We start from the raw sequence: 15,026 nt of genomic DNA on the forward strand, positions 1-15,026 counted from the left end.
AAGCGGGCGGAAAGAGAAGGGCAGCGGCTGCCGCTCAGCTGGAGCCTTTGCTGCCGCTGTAGTGACGCCTCTGCTGACACTGTCCCTGCACCGTTAACAATCCCGCAGGCAGGCGGGCACTGAACAGCCGCAAAGGGAAAGGGCCTGGCAGGTCCCCAGTGCCGCCATGGCGGGGCCCGGCCGTGCGTGCGGAGCCCGCTCCGGGTTTGTGTTCTGTGGGCACTGAGGCTTCTTTTGGAAGCGATTCTTGTTAGGTGCTTCTGTTCCAGCTCCGCTGGTGCCTCATCGTTCGAACTGCACCTTTAAAGTTGTTAATGCTTCGTTCCTCGGTACTCAGAATAAATACTGGCATGAGGGAGGCGTTCGGGGCTTTGCTCCCATTGCAGTGCTTCTGTTGGCCACCAACATCGCTTGGCGAGCCAATAAATACACACTCCATAGAGACATCCATTATTTATTTCAGAGTGTCACAAACCTGGGTGCTCGGTGATACTCCAAAAATCAAGGAATGAATGCTCACTGGCTCCAAGTTACACAGTTCTGTTGTTAATTAGTATTCTCTGTTGTTTCATGACTCTCACTTCTCAGCTGATTAGTCTGCATGCTCAGGCTTTCTCTTGCTCTGAGGTGGGCTCAGCTGGTGGCTGATGTGGAAACCCAGAGCACCGGGAATATTCCTCTGTCTGCTCTGGGGTGCCCTGACCGCCAGGGCAGCACTGACTTTGACCCTCATCCATGGAGAAAGTTTCCCGGACTTCAGGATAGACTGGAATCCACGAAAGTGTGAAATAGATTATAGAGGGTAGTGTAGGTGTATCACTCGGTGAGAAATTTGGGTTTTGGGATTTTTAGTGTGTTGTGGGTGGAAGCAAGATGGAGGGCACAGGGTGTTGTCCTGAGTTTCTTCTTCATGCTTCTTCTTCCTTCTTCATGGGTTTGGGTGGCATTTTGTAACTGGGCAGAAAATTCCCCATTGGGGGCTCTTTGGGGTCAGTTATTGGGTTACAAGGGAAAATAATCTAGGTGTCAGTTCTTAATTGGATAGTTGAGTCTTAAAAGACCTTGTAACAAGAGATTGTTGGCCATTTTGTGCCTTCTAATGAAAAGCTGCCAGACTCACAGTAGTGAGACTGTTTTACTCATAAAAATAATAAACACCTGAGTCGAAACATGAATTACCGTCTCCAGTGCCTTCAATCCAGACCCAGAGAAACCCATGGTTGTGATCTGTCCCTGCTGGAATTACCTTTTACCCAGCACAGCTGATTCAGCACAGTCCCTGAGTTGTCTTTATTGGTTTCTTCCTTATCTTGGGAGTTCTGCTAAATGTCCTTGGGGCCCATAAATTCTGCATTCTTTGTGTCCACTATCTGTGGTACATCCTTCTTCCCAAGCCTGGTTAACAGAAATAAAAACTGTGAAAAACTTTGCCAATCTCTTGTTTTTAAAATTTTAAAAGTTTAATAGCAATAAAATGGTTATAAAAATAGCAATATAATTAGAGTAATAAAAATTTTGGACAGTTTGGATTAGGACAATATGAGACAATAGAAACAAAGAATTACAGACGTCCGGGTACCTCTTTCTGGGCAAAATAAGCCCAAAAAAGGACACACGTTAACAGAGGATTAACCCTTAAAAACAACAGCCTGTTGCATATTCATACACCTCATACATGATGCATAAATTCCATTCAAACACAGGATTCTGTCTGGGCAGTGTCAACTTCTTCCTCTGAATCCTAACGGCATCTTCAGGGCTGAGCTGAACGGGGCAGGAAGAAGTTCCCAGTTTCTTCTGATAACAGGGCAATAAATTCTCTTTCTCTGAAAGATTTAGGTGTCCTGTGTCTGCTATCTGGTGCAAGTCCTCTCCTCTCTTTAAAAAAATATCTTACATGGCATAGTTTCTATTTTAACATTATGTTATAACCTAAAATATATCTAACACACTACTTAAAAAATTAATACAGCATAACTTTCTAGCATAACACATAAAATATTCATTTTAATATTTGTGAAAAGCCAATCATAAAATACACATTTTTCACAAAACTATATAACAAAGTTACTTTAACACTACACATATAAAATCCATTTTAATATCTGCAAAAAGCTAATATTATAATATGTATTTATAACAAGCTGTGAAGAGTGCTGAGGTCACTGGTCTGAGCCTCCTTTTCTCCAGGTTAAACCCCCCCAGTTGCTCCTCACAGGACTTGTGCTCCAGCTCTTTCAGCAGCTCCATTGTCCTTCTCTGGAGTCTTTCCAGCCCCTCCATATCCATCCTGAATTGGGGGGCTCAGAACTGGACACAGCACTCCAGGTGTGACCTCAGTGCCCAGTACAGGGGACAATCCCTGCCCTGCTCCTGCTGGCCAGGGACACTATTCCAGACACTATTCCAAATCCAGGCCAGGTGCCATTGGCCTTCCTGGCCCATGCTCAGTCTGCTGTCACCTGTGGGAAATGAATTTGTAGAGAGTTTTTCAAGTCTGCTAGAAGGTTTATATGGTATGGATTTGTATGTAAGTTCTGAGATCAGAAAAATTGATTTAGAAGTGTTATTGAATAGGGTAGATATGGTTGAGAGAAAAATAGAAATAAGGTTTAAAGGATGGTTTTATAAATAAGATGAGTAATTTTGTGAAGAGTAATTTTAGATGATTAGCTTTAAAGTATTTATAGTATAGTGCAGTAAAAGTTGATAAGCTACAAAATGTTTATCATGTATTGTAATTAGGAAATTGTTGGTTTTTGATTGTAATGGTATGAATTATAATATTTGTATTATTTTTTTATATGGGATTGAAAATGGAATAAAAGTTTTAAAAATGTTTTTTTAGTTTAGATACTGTCTTGAGTTATCTGTGTAGTGTAAAATTTTCGATTGTGGGTGTTTTTGTTGGGTTGGAGATAAGGTTTTTGTCATGAAATATTGATAAATAGTTGGTGAGGTGTCCATCCTGAATGGAGGGCCCAGAACTGGAGGTGTGACCTCAGTGCTCAGTACAGGGGACAATCCCTGCCCTGCTCCTGCTGGGCAGGAGCATTATTCCAGATCCAGGCCAGGTGCCATTGACCTTCCTTGCCCCCTGGGCACACCTGGCTCACGTTCAGTTCTGCCATCCAACACCCCCAGCTCCACTTTCCTGGGCCCCTTCCCAGCCACTCTACCCCAGCCTGTGCTGCTGCAGGAGCTGGCACTTGGCCATGTTGAACTTCCTCAATTGGCCTCAGCCCATGGATCCAGCCTGCCCAGGTCCCTCTGCAGAGCCTTTCTGCCCTCCAGCAACCAACACTGCCACCAAACTGGGTGTCATCTACACATTTACTGAGGCTGCTCTCAGTCCCCTCATACAGATCATTGATAAAAGATATTAAACAGGACTGGGCCCAGCACAGAGCCCTGGGGACACCTCTGGTGACCAGACACATTCTGGGGGCAGAATTCCCCATTCCCCACCACACCTGGGCCCAGCCATCCAGGAAGTTCTTCCCCCAGCAAAGAGAGCCCCTGCCCAAGCTGTGGGCTGCCAGCTTTTCCCAGAGAATGCTGTGGGAAATGGTGTCAAAGGCTTTGCTGAAGTCCAGCTGGACACATCCACAGCTTTTCCCTTTTTCCCACCCACTAGTTAGGTCATTTGGTCATGAAAGGGGATCAGGCTGGTCAGCAGGACCTGCCTTTCCTAAAACCCATCCTGGCTGTCCTTGATCCTCTGGCTGAAGATATGTTCCGTTGCCTTCCCAGGCACTGAGGTCAGGCTGACAGGCCTGGAGCTCCCCAGATCCTCCTTCCAACCCTTCCTGTGGATGGTGTCACCCTGACCAGCCTCCAGTCACCTGGGACCTCCGTGGTCAGCCAGCACTGATGGTCAATGGTGGGGAGTGCCTTGGGGAGTCCTGTCAGCAGCTCCCTCAGGGCCCTGGGATGGATCTCATCCAGTCCCATAGACTTGTAAGAGTCCAAACGTGCTTTGGGAGCTGCTCAGGACCCTAAAGCCCCTCACAGCAAGGGTGAGAAGGTGGCCTGGCAGTTCAGCTGCACACACCTTGTCCCTTTGGGTGCAGTCCCCTTAGGGTGGGATCTGTCTCTGCACAGTGCCTGCCACTGTGGCTGTGGGCCATTGCCCTGCCAAGGGTGAGAAGGCAGAATGCTGGGGAATGAATTCTTACTCTTTCAGAACATTTTTCTGAAGGGAAAATGTTTCTGGAGAAGCTTCACAGCAGCTTTTTTTCCCTTGTTATTTTCTCCATTCTGTGCAGCAAAGGCAGTGGAGTTGTTGGTCTGAACAGCACCTTCCACAATACAGGCATGTCTGTACACTGCATCACCAATCTGCTCCCTGGTTTCAGAATGAAAGACTACAGGAATAACAAACTGCTTCACTGGCATCAATGAGCAGAAGCACACAGCCTACAGTGTCCTCAGTATTTGTCATACATTCAACATGCAACACAATGATTGCTTTGTACCTTATGGGACAAAAATACACCCAGAAGCTGTAAAGAAGAATTTCCTGTAGTGTTCTGGCAGATTAGCTGCTGGCAGAAAATTGATGCAAGACATAATCTTTTAAACAGGATTTTTATCTTATCTTCTGGCACTTAAAATATGCCCATTCTCACAGTGTTAAGATATCACATGTGCCAGGACATGACCCTGCAGTGTCACCCTGGATAAAACCAATTAGTCCCTCATAAATTCCTGCAGATATGTTCACTGAGCTCTTTATTTCCAGTTCTTCCTTTTGGAAGTAATTGTGTCATGTAGAGAATTAAACCCTCTTTTATATTTATGCACTGGGTGATGTAATGGAAATGCCACTTTCTGTGCATCATTTACCAAAGAGAAGGAATTTGCCTTGTACAAATTTGTTACCCAGGCAGTGAAATGGCTCTTTAGTCACTGTACCTTGTTACACTGGGACAGCTGCTCGGTGCCAGCAGTGTGAGCAGGGCTGAGTTTTCTTGTCTTGTGCCAGTAGGAATTGCTTTATGCACTAACCAGCCTCTCAGAATGCTGCATAGAATAAAAAAGATGGAGGAAAAGTAAAATACAGTCCTGAAAGCCAGACCCTGCAGTCCAGCTTAAAGATTAAACTCAAAGAGAATGAATTTCCTCCTTCTTGAGAGTTACTACACTGATTTTCTTCCCACCCCCTCTAAAAAATGGAGCTACATTTTAAGGAAAGACTTTCTAAAAGGGTCTAAACCATCTTGGACCAAAAGCTGCATTTAGTATCCCACTGTGTTCCTGTGAGACACATATCAGGTCTGCCCTGCACTGGAATACTTTCAGCAAAGTGATGTTAACAGCTATTTCTTTGCTGTCTTAGGGCACAGAAAACAATTCCATCATATCTGATAACTGATTTGGATCAGGATTAGTCATTGATTTGTGAAGGGTGCTGCTGCCACCGGGAGGGGCACAATGCCGGCTGATAATGGCCATAGCAGGGCAGGCTTCCTGCTCCAACAAAGAGGAATTATGCACTCTAATAATGCCAGCAGACAAAAATTCCAGAGGAGATGTGATTTTGATTAGGGTTTTCCCCGTCTTTGAATAATAGCCAAGTCTCAATCTAGTTAATTTGTATCTGCAAGACTGATAATTTTAAACAACTGATAACATAAAGCCCTGGGGCTTTTTTTTTTTTTTTTTTTTTTTGCCTGGTTCATTGCTTGTCAGTCTCTGTTTTAAAGTCACTCCCCAGTGCACATTTTCCCATTGTAAAAGCAGTATCAAACAAATACCTCACACTGCTTTGGCTCCTCCTTGGTAGGAACTTCAGATATGCAGGGAGAAAGCAGAATAGATTCTCCATGGAAACCTGGAGTTTGCTTTTGTACATCTTGGGGGCTGATGGCTGAATCCTGTTTCAATGAGGTGTCATGAAAGATGCCAGACCAAGGCCATCAACAGCAGCCATGAGGCCATGAGGGTGCACCTTGCCAGAGTGCAGATGCCTTTAGTACCAAAGTGGTTTTAGGGTTTCTGCCAAAACCCTGTTTCTCCTCAGCCAGGCAGCAGTGACTGACACACCATCTCCTAGGTGGTCATTCCTTTGTTTGGTGGCAGCAAAATCAAAATTCCCTTTGCAAATGCTACCCCTGCAGTTCCTGCCTGTTTGTGTCATGGTTTAACCCCAGCCAGCAAGAGCTGCTACAAGATCTCTGAGACCAAAGACCAGATCAGGAGAATGGCAAAGCCAATACAAATCTCTGCTAATTTAGAGGTGCTGTACAACTGCTGAGAGCAGGCACCTTTCAGTAATTTGAAATCTTCAGGGGGTGTTTAATAATACACCTGCTCATTGATTTGGGGTCAGAAACATTCCTGCCCTGGTCAGTATGCTTTCTCCTCCTCTCTGTCTCTCCCCCTCTTTTTTTCAGTCCATTTGTCTCACATTTGTCTGATCACTTATTTTTTTCAGGAGTTCCAGGTACTTGACTTTTCTTATTAATTGGGCATAAGCATCAGTTCTATGGAGGTGGTGGTGACATGTGAATCCCAGGTGCTTTCATTATCAGGGATATCCATGACAGAGTTGCAGCAGCTGTAGTGATGCTGCACCCAACAGCACTGTGTGATGTGGCATCAGGTGAAACCCTTGCTGCCTCTTCCCAATAAAAAATGATACAAAAAGTTGTATCAATGCTCATATCTAAAGCACTTGCTGGTTGCTCTGCCTGGCTACTCCTTCACTTTTGATACACAGCTGGTCAGCTTGGGCCTTGCAACTGCTGCTTGTGCTGGGAGTCACACGGGAAAATCAGTCACTCATAACAGTTACCCTGTTTTGAAGGCTGTGCAGTCAGAAAAATAGTCAATCGGTTATACAGACCAATAAACAAAGCAGGATCTGGCAGGCCCAGAGGCTGCTCAAAGATACCTCCATCCAGGATAACATTCATCTCAGCCCTGCCTGGCCACACATTTCCTCTGAGGTGTGAATATGATTGTTACCTGGCACCAAATGCATTGTACTTGGATTCTGTATGGCAGCAGCCAGACACTCAGGAGTAGTAAAAAAAGCAACTGATCTGCTCTTCACATTATTTGTGTGCTCTCCATCCCATTGCTGGCAGGAACAATCCATACTCCACCTGTCTCACACACATGATTTGCTAAGCAGAAGGCTGCTGTCCCCAAAAAGCAGCTGCTGGCACTCAGGTGTACAGTGGGCACATCCAAGAGCTCTGGCTGAGCTCTGCACTGGCAGCAGAGCTGGGACACACAGACACTGGAGTGACAGTGACAGCACACCTGGCCCATCCAGGCTCTCTGTACAAGTCTTCTTGTCACTATTGTGCTGGCATGAGCAGATCCCAAGAACAGGGAATCAGAGGGGTCTGGCACACCAGGCTTCAGATATTTTACACTTGACTTCCCTAGGACCTGATGTGAAGTAGAGGGTGCAGGAATCCTACAGAATAGTGAGGAATCCTACAGGAGCAGCTGCTGCAGCTGCTGGACACTCCTGTCTGCAAACCTTCTCTTCCAAAGGCTCCTTGCCAGGGCTGCCGTCACATGGCAGCAGGAAATAAAGCTGCAAGCTGTTGCTGGCAGGCTCAGATCCCTGCCTCTGGCTGAAGCATGAGTGTAGACAACAGAAAACAGAAGAGGAAACTTTGATACTGGTCACTCTGAAAGATACCAGTTACCACAAAGGAAGGCAGAAACTCTGTATAGGACCAAGGCATTCACTACCAGCACTAAACCTACAAGTAGAAACCTCTAAACCTCTAAGTAGAAACCTCTAAACCTCTAAGTTGGAATTTCTCCTTTGAGTATGTGGGGTCTTTGTTTTCCTTCTCTAAAAACCTTGTACTGAGAGAAGTAAGAGCAGTGTTTGTCATGGGTCACTCCATGAGGAATTTTTACCTCTGTGCTATCTGCCAGGATAACAGGTTATTTATTCACCTGCAGTATCTCAATTTTTTCAATGACTACAGGACTCTCTCAGGACAACATTCTCTTGCATATTCTTGGGTTGTTAAATAAGCTCTAGCAGTCAGAGCTGTCAGGAAAAGGTAGCTTAAAAGAGTTCTGCACTTACTTGGGTTTGCCTCTTCCCTGTGCTGGTGGCAAGGCCGATCCTGCCACAAAGTTCACCATCTTTTGGATTGCACTCCTGGACTGTCCTGCTCCCTGGCAGCCCAGCACCTCACATTCACTTGTTTCCCATCTGCATGACTTGTCTGAGCCACACCCAGCTTGATTTATGGATCAAAGGCTCATTCATGAGATAGCAAATATAGGGAAGCACCAAGCAAAAAGTCAAATCTCATCTTGCCTGCCTGCAGTAGTAGCACAAAACTGGGAGGCTGGAGTGCTCAGAGCTGGTTCTGGGGACTGCTTCTGTCCCAGCCACAATGAGCACCAGCCTGCCTTGTCTTCCTGAGGAGGAGCCCAGTGTTTTCCCAGAAGTCACTCAAGGTCTGTAGAAATCAGTCCTAATAAGAGTGACATGTTGCCAGGGACTGGGACGTCTCTAGAGAATGTCAAGAAGCCAAAAGGTACATTGTGAATAACAGAGATGAGGAGTTATGGCTCAGAAAATAGATGCTTTCAGGCACAAAATGAATGTTCATTTTGCTTGAGAGGACTTTAAAGAAATTAAAGCATACTGTCATCTCCTCTTTAAACTACATCTCTAGAACAGAGGTGATGAGATTTTCTTTTTTGCCTCCCTGACAAGTCAGAGATTAAAGAAATTTAAAATTAATGCAACACTCAAAAAAATTTAAAAAATAAAAAGAAACTCCCTGTCTGCCAGTCCTGTGAGTTGGTGGAGGTGACCTGGGCCAGGGCAGCTGAGCTGGTTTGTGTCAGGGTCTGAAATACAGAACAAACAAAGGCAGAAAAGCTGTCAGACAGGTCTGAACTCTCTGCCTCAGACATCCCAGCACACTGAGGGGGAATCTCAGCCCCTTCTCTCTTGGGTGGGGTAGGTAAACATGAGCACACTGTCAAAGAGGATGTGAAAGGCTACTCTGCCCGTGAGGAAAGGCTGAGAGAGCTGGAGCTGATCAGCTGGGAGCAGGGAAGGAGCTCCAGGGAGACTTTTTTATTTTATTGTGTCCTTTTAATACTTAAAGGAGCCTTAGAAGAAAGACAGGGGCAAACTTTTTAGTAGCGCAATTGGCAATTTTTTTTATTTTGTTTTTTGCAATTGAATGGGGGATAGTGGTTTAAAACTAAAAGAGACCAAGTATAAGATATAATTTTTATAATGAGAATGATAAAATGGTGGAAGAGGTTTTCCAGGGAGGTGCCTCATCCCTGAAAACATACAGGGTCAGGTTGGATGGGGCTCTCAGCAAACTGGTCTGGTTGAAGAGATCCCTGTGAATTGCAGGGGGGTTGGACTAGATGACCTTTAAAAGGTGCTTACCAACTCAAGTGATTCTATGAGGGCTGCCAGAAATCCTGGCAGGTGGCTCTGGGAGGGGAGGCTGGTGAGGACAGGCTTCCATGAGGCACCTGAAACAGGCTGGGGGAGATTCACAGCAGGGACAGACAGCTGCATCATTTCTAACACAGTCCTTGGAGATGTTGTTCCTCCTTTTCATTGCTCCCTACTTAGCTGTGTTTTCCTCTCCAATACTGGTTTAGGCACAGCACGAGGCTACCCCTGGAGGGGCCCTGGCTGATGCTGTGATGTGTTTTCCCAGGCTGGGATCCCCAGGCAATTACAGACTGACTGGAAATCAGTGGAACAACTTCACAGCCACATCCTGTCAAGATTTGATCTAAGCAATTGTACAAAAATTGAAAACTAGTATCTTCACATGCATAATGCATGCTTTGATTTTCTGCTTGCTTGGCATCCTTCTAAAGAAGCTGTTGAAATATTTCATCAACAAATGAAGATCTCAGCAGAAGCCTGGGATAACATGCTGAAGGAAAGGAAACCAAAGCAATGGGAGACACTAGATTTTCCTGAAGTCAAGTCCTGTCCTGCTCCTCAGCATTCCTGTGGCAGATCCTGACCTGTGAACAGTCCAACCACTGCTGAGGGCCCAGAGGTCAGGCTGATGTCTGGCCCTGGGGTGGACAATGATGTCCAGCAGCTGCACAAACAGCAGCAGCAGCTCCCAAGGGCACAGCTGGAAGGGTGCCCACAGGAGCACATCATTGCTGAGGCCAATGTTCTCTTGCCCATAAAAGAGGCAAAGAACAAGGCAGAAACCTTTTATTTGTGCCGGGCTTTGGGAAAAAAATTAAAGCAAGAATGTTTGGAAGCCCAAAGAATGGTCTCCTAAGAAAGAGGTTTAATTTCCATGCTGAGAAGTTTCACTGGAACTCTAACTCCTGTTACTGGGGTTTGCCAGTGTTTATAGCCAGAAATAAAATAACTACTCACAGTAGCTTCTCCCTGCCCTCCCAAGTAAAACAATGAAATTTAAATTACGTGCAGTGAATAATTTTTGAAATACTGCAGAGAAAGTTACTTGAGCACTTGTAAGCAATTGAAAGGGATTATTTTTAGCAGTGTGTTTGGGGTGCTCTGCTCCAGAACACACCCTGTGGAATGCTATTAGCACAGTGGGCCAAACCTTTCACTGGTGGGAAATGGCATAGCCCACTAATCCCACTGACCCTACTGCTTCCCCTTCCTCCTCCTGCCTTGGGAAAAACCTGTCTGGTTTGCCAACAAAGGATACTTCAGCCTCAGAGAGAAGAGCTCTGTTGCTAATAACTGAATCAAGTGCAGTCCATGGTCTGCAGTCTGTGCAGGCCTTTGAAACCACCCAGGGTGCGCAAACCCCTCCATTTTACTAGGAAAGAATCCCATAAATGCCATGGAGTAGTTCAGGACCATGGACTGAGGCTAAAATTTTGGGAGCTTCAGGGCCTGAAGTGCAGAATAAACTAGTAAGAAAATTTGGTCTTTAGGCCAGATGACCCATGGTGGGACAAAGTCATTTAGCAGAGAACAGAGATCTTTCTTGGTGAAGGCACATTGTGTCCTCAAAGATCCTATTTCCAAGCAATAGGAAATCCATGCAGAGAAATCTGTTCAGTCTGTGTCTTCAGGCCATCTTTAAAGATCCCCAGAAGAAACCACCACCACAGATAAAAGGTTACTGTCATTGCATGGTCATGCTACAGAAGCAAACTGGGAGCTTTATTCTCTCTTTTTGGATGGCCATTGAGAAGATATTGGTTTTAGGTATATCCTTACAAGAGTGTGAAGCTGAACACCTGACTTCAGAAAATAGCAATTCTCTGTCAAGGGAAAACTGAGAGTATTTTGCTTTTGGGAAGCAGAGCAATGGCTTCCCTTCCCTTCCCTTCCCTTCCCTTCCCTTCCCTTCCCTTCCCTTCCCTTCCCTTCCCTTCCCTTCCCTTCCCTTCCCTTCCCTTCCCTTCCCTTCCCTTCCCTTCCCTTCCCTTCCCTTCCCTTCCCTTCCCTTCCCCTCACAAATGAAAGGCACATGGAGAAACAGCTGTTCCTTCTCAGGGTGGGAGAGGATAAACCCTTAGACTGAGCTTTTCCCCTGGCAAATATTTCCAGGAGGTGAAGGTCAGGATTGATCATGGAGGTTTCAAAGGTCTTAGAAGGAACCAAGTGTCCCGACCGTACTGGCCATCAATAAAAAATAAATCTTGGAAATTGTTTCAAGAATCTTCTTTTTATTCCTCTGAATGACGCAGTCACAGACATCTATTGTCCAACCACAGAAAATAACACACAAAAATATGTTAATGCTGGAGACTTAAAACCTTGAAGACTCCAAGGGTTGCTTAGATTTATTGCTGGCTTCAAACCAGTGCACCTTCTGCTGTATCACCAGAGTGAAATAATACTAAAAACAAAAGAACAATGCTGAAAAGATAAACCATTGCTGTGTTTAAATCCTGAAAATAATGCATTTTAAAGACTGGTTTAGTCATCAGACCAGCCAGAACAATGTGGAGTAGAAAAGTGAGTTATCCAAGCTGCTGGCAAAAACCTGCTCCAGGCATTGTGAGGATGGCATGTGTTGACCTGTAGCAGGTCCACAAGAAGCTCCTGAACTAAAGGGCTCTCATGCAGAACTGTGGAGCATTTGTAAAGCTGATGAAAGCCCAGAACAACATGAGGAAGGGCATGAACTGGCAGGGATGGGCAGTGCAAGCATTGTAAGGAAAACAGACCATCCTGTTCTACTCCTAAAACCCTTTGAACTAGCTGATGAAACAGTTTCCACAGGAAGAAATGGAGACTATTGCCACTGCAGCCAAAAGCCAGCAAAAGGTCCATGGTTTTGTGAAGGTTTCAGATATTGCATCTCATTGCCGTGTCTTGAAACCAACAAAGAATCACAGAATTATAAACAAGTCCAATTGTAACATCAATTTGCTTGAGTTTGAGCACTCCTTCCTAGAGGATCTCCAAGGTAGAGATGGGGCATACATCTGCCTAGACCTGTCCTCATGTACCTTGGGAAGCTCTTGGAGTGATCCCTGCCTTATGAAAGGGGAACAGGTTCCTGCCCAAAACCAGAAAATACTCAGTGTAAGATCCCTGTCAGCCCCCAGAGGTTCCCCATTTTGCTTCAGGGTTTTTTGTTTAAGCTGTGGCTGTCTCAGCAGCTACATGAGACTGGCCTGGATCAGCTGCTGAGGGATGTGAATGCTTCAGGGTGAGCAGGAAGTGACACCCTCACCGAGCTGCCTCGGGGTTTTTTGTGTCACTTCACCCACTCAGGGTGTGCAGCTGAGCTGACTCACGTCTGGCACAAGAGCTGTGCAGCTTCCCTGTGCTCCCTGTGGGCTGCACCTGCCATGCCAGCCTCTCACCCCTCAGCCAAAGAAAATCTCGGTTATTAGGGTCATCCCCACTCCCCCATCTCCTCTTGGTGTCTCTGTGGTTTTTGCTGTGTCTGCTGACACTCCCCAGGGTGCACAGTGTTAGCATGTCCCAGACCTGGGGTGCTCTCAGCATGTTTCACTTCTGGTCTCACCAACACCTGCAGTATTTAATCCTGAACCAAGGGAGGCTTTTCTCCATGCACTGCTGATCAGTCCTTCAGGGGCAGATTCCCCCTGCCATGGGACAGAAGTTCTGCCCTTCCTGTCACCCTCACCTTCTCCCAGTGCAGTTACATTTCTCTTCACAGAGAAAAGCAAGGCACAATTCTTCTCAAGAATATCTTTGGGATTTACATTCTCTGAACTTCAGAGAAAGACAACACAATCTTTATTATTTGCTGTGCTTGTGTTTGTGTAAAAGTAGAATACAACATGGAGATTGTTTACCCAAAGTTATGGTATTTTGTTTTCTTGGCCTATCAGGGCCAACAGTGTGTGTGTGTGTCAGGACTGTCGAGTAAGAGTCACAAGACTGAGTGCAGTGTGTGCAGTTGTGTGTGGGGTTGAGTGTTTGGCAGATTCAGTTTTAGATGTATAGAATAATATAGTATAATAAAGTAATTAATTAACCTTCTGATATCAATAGAATCAAATGCATCATTCTCTCCCCTCATCAGGGCCCTCTCAGCATTGCAATACCCCAGCGCTCCCCCTTGGCCCCAGGAGCAGGCAGAGACTGCAGCATCCCCACCACTGTCACTCTCCCAGGGCAGGGCAAGACCAAAAGCTCCATGAAAACCAGAATGCACAAAGGGATGTATTGGCTAAGAGGATGAGCAGGAAACTGATTCCTGTTTCTCTGCTTTGAGTCCACCAGGAAGGCTGGAGGAGCCTCTAGAACTCTCTGTGGCTTTCCTGATTCTCTTCTCTCTGTTTCCTTCTTGTGTGGATGATGAGTTGGGCAGCATCCAGGGAATTGAACCCCAAGATCAGCCAGATGAGTGGAAAAATCCAGGACATAAAGACCAAGATGGAAAATTTGTCTGTGTTCAAAGTATCATTAGATCTCACAGAACAAGAGAAATACTTTCCCTTAAGAGAGTAAATGTCTTGTTTTTGTGGGATCTGGGAGTTGTAGGAAATCTGCCAAAGAAATAATATCTCTCCTCCATTTTCTCTGCCCCTGCTTCCCCGTGCCCCCTGCAAACTTGAGTCAAGAGAGTTTGCAGGTTTCCATAGTTACACAGCACCATTAAGCAAGAGGGAAAAAGAATACCTTGGGGACCGTGGAAGAAAAAGAAAAAATATGTTTATTAATAAGTCCAGTTGAACTGCTCCCTGTTGGCTCCATCCCAATTAAATTAGGTGTGGAGCAGAAGGAAGCTGCTAGTGAAAATCCTGTGAATGCCCCGTTCATTCGTGGGTGTCAGACTTTGACTCAGGGTGTGATGTCTCTGGTGCCCGAGCAGATAATGACCAGCACTCTCCCAGATTCCTGCTCAACAGCACTTTCAGTAGTGACAATGGGGACCTCTTGTGGGATCCCATTACAGCTCATCACCAACATGCAAAACGCCATTCCCCAACCCAGGGAGGGAAGCCTGGCAGCAAATTTACAGTAAATGCTCAGAAGATGAGGCAAGTTTCTCATCCTGCTCTGTTTTCTGTCTAACACGAGCTTTGCAGGCTGCATTGTACTAACAAGGCAAAGAGGTTCCAGTCTATGGCAAACTATTTGTTAGGAAAAGTGCATTGATTCAGGAGTTTTCCATCTCCCTTTACAAACATCATGCACTGGTGGAAGTGAACAAAACAAAACAAAACTTTTTGAATGACTCTAGGGCAAGGCCTAATATTTCAAAATAAGATTTATGCCAATTAACTTCCATTCTCTGGTTACAAAGCAACATACAGGAAAGTTGCTAAATCAAATTATCATACTCAGTTCTGTCTTGAGGTTAGGGTGTGTGTCCTCATTAAATTTAGGGAGTGTCCCATATATCTTTAGGAAATTGGACATTATGGTGTAATAAAGTACTTCATTTTTTCAGTGGATGCCATATGTTATATTAATTGCTAGGAAAAACAAAATCATACCAGCATTTATGAACAGCAGAAGTGAAATTATGGCTTTGATGCTCTTCAGGTAAGGTACCTCCAGGAAGAGGCACTGTGGAACAAGGGTCAACCCATGGGGATAATGAAGAGAGAAGCAG

The 15,026-nt window shown here is 45.3% G+C and overlaps 1 long non-coding RNA gene across 1 annotated transcript in view; it reads right to left on the reverse strand.

The window, feature by feature from the left end:
* Positions 1-1,511: 1,511 nt before the first annotated feature.
* Positions 1,512-15,026, reverse strand: part of LOC143693622 (uncharacterized) — a 50,096-nt gene continuing 36,581 nt past the window's right edge. Inside the window, exons 2-3 of the long non-coding RNA XR_013181526.1 lie at positions 4,918-5,025; positions 1,512-2,462 (exon numbers count right to left, since the gene is read on the reverse strand). This is a non-coding gene — a long non-coding RNA (uncharacterized LOC143693622). The remainder of the gene's footprint in view (positions 2,463-4,917; positions 5,026-15,026) is intronic.

Source organism: Agelaius phoeniceus, chromosome 3 (genome assembly GCF_051311805.1).
Source record: "Agelaius phoeniceus isolate bAgePho1 chromosome 3, bAgePho1.hap1, whole genome shotgun sequence".
Lineage (NCBI taxonomy): Eukaryota > Metazoa > Chordata > Aves > Passeriformes > Icteridae > Agelaius > Agelaius phoeniceus.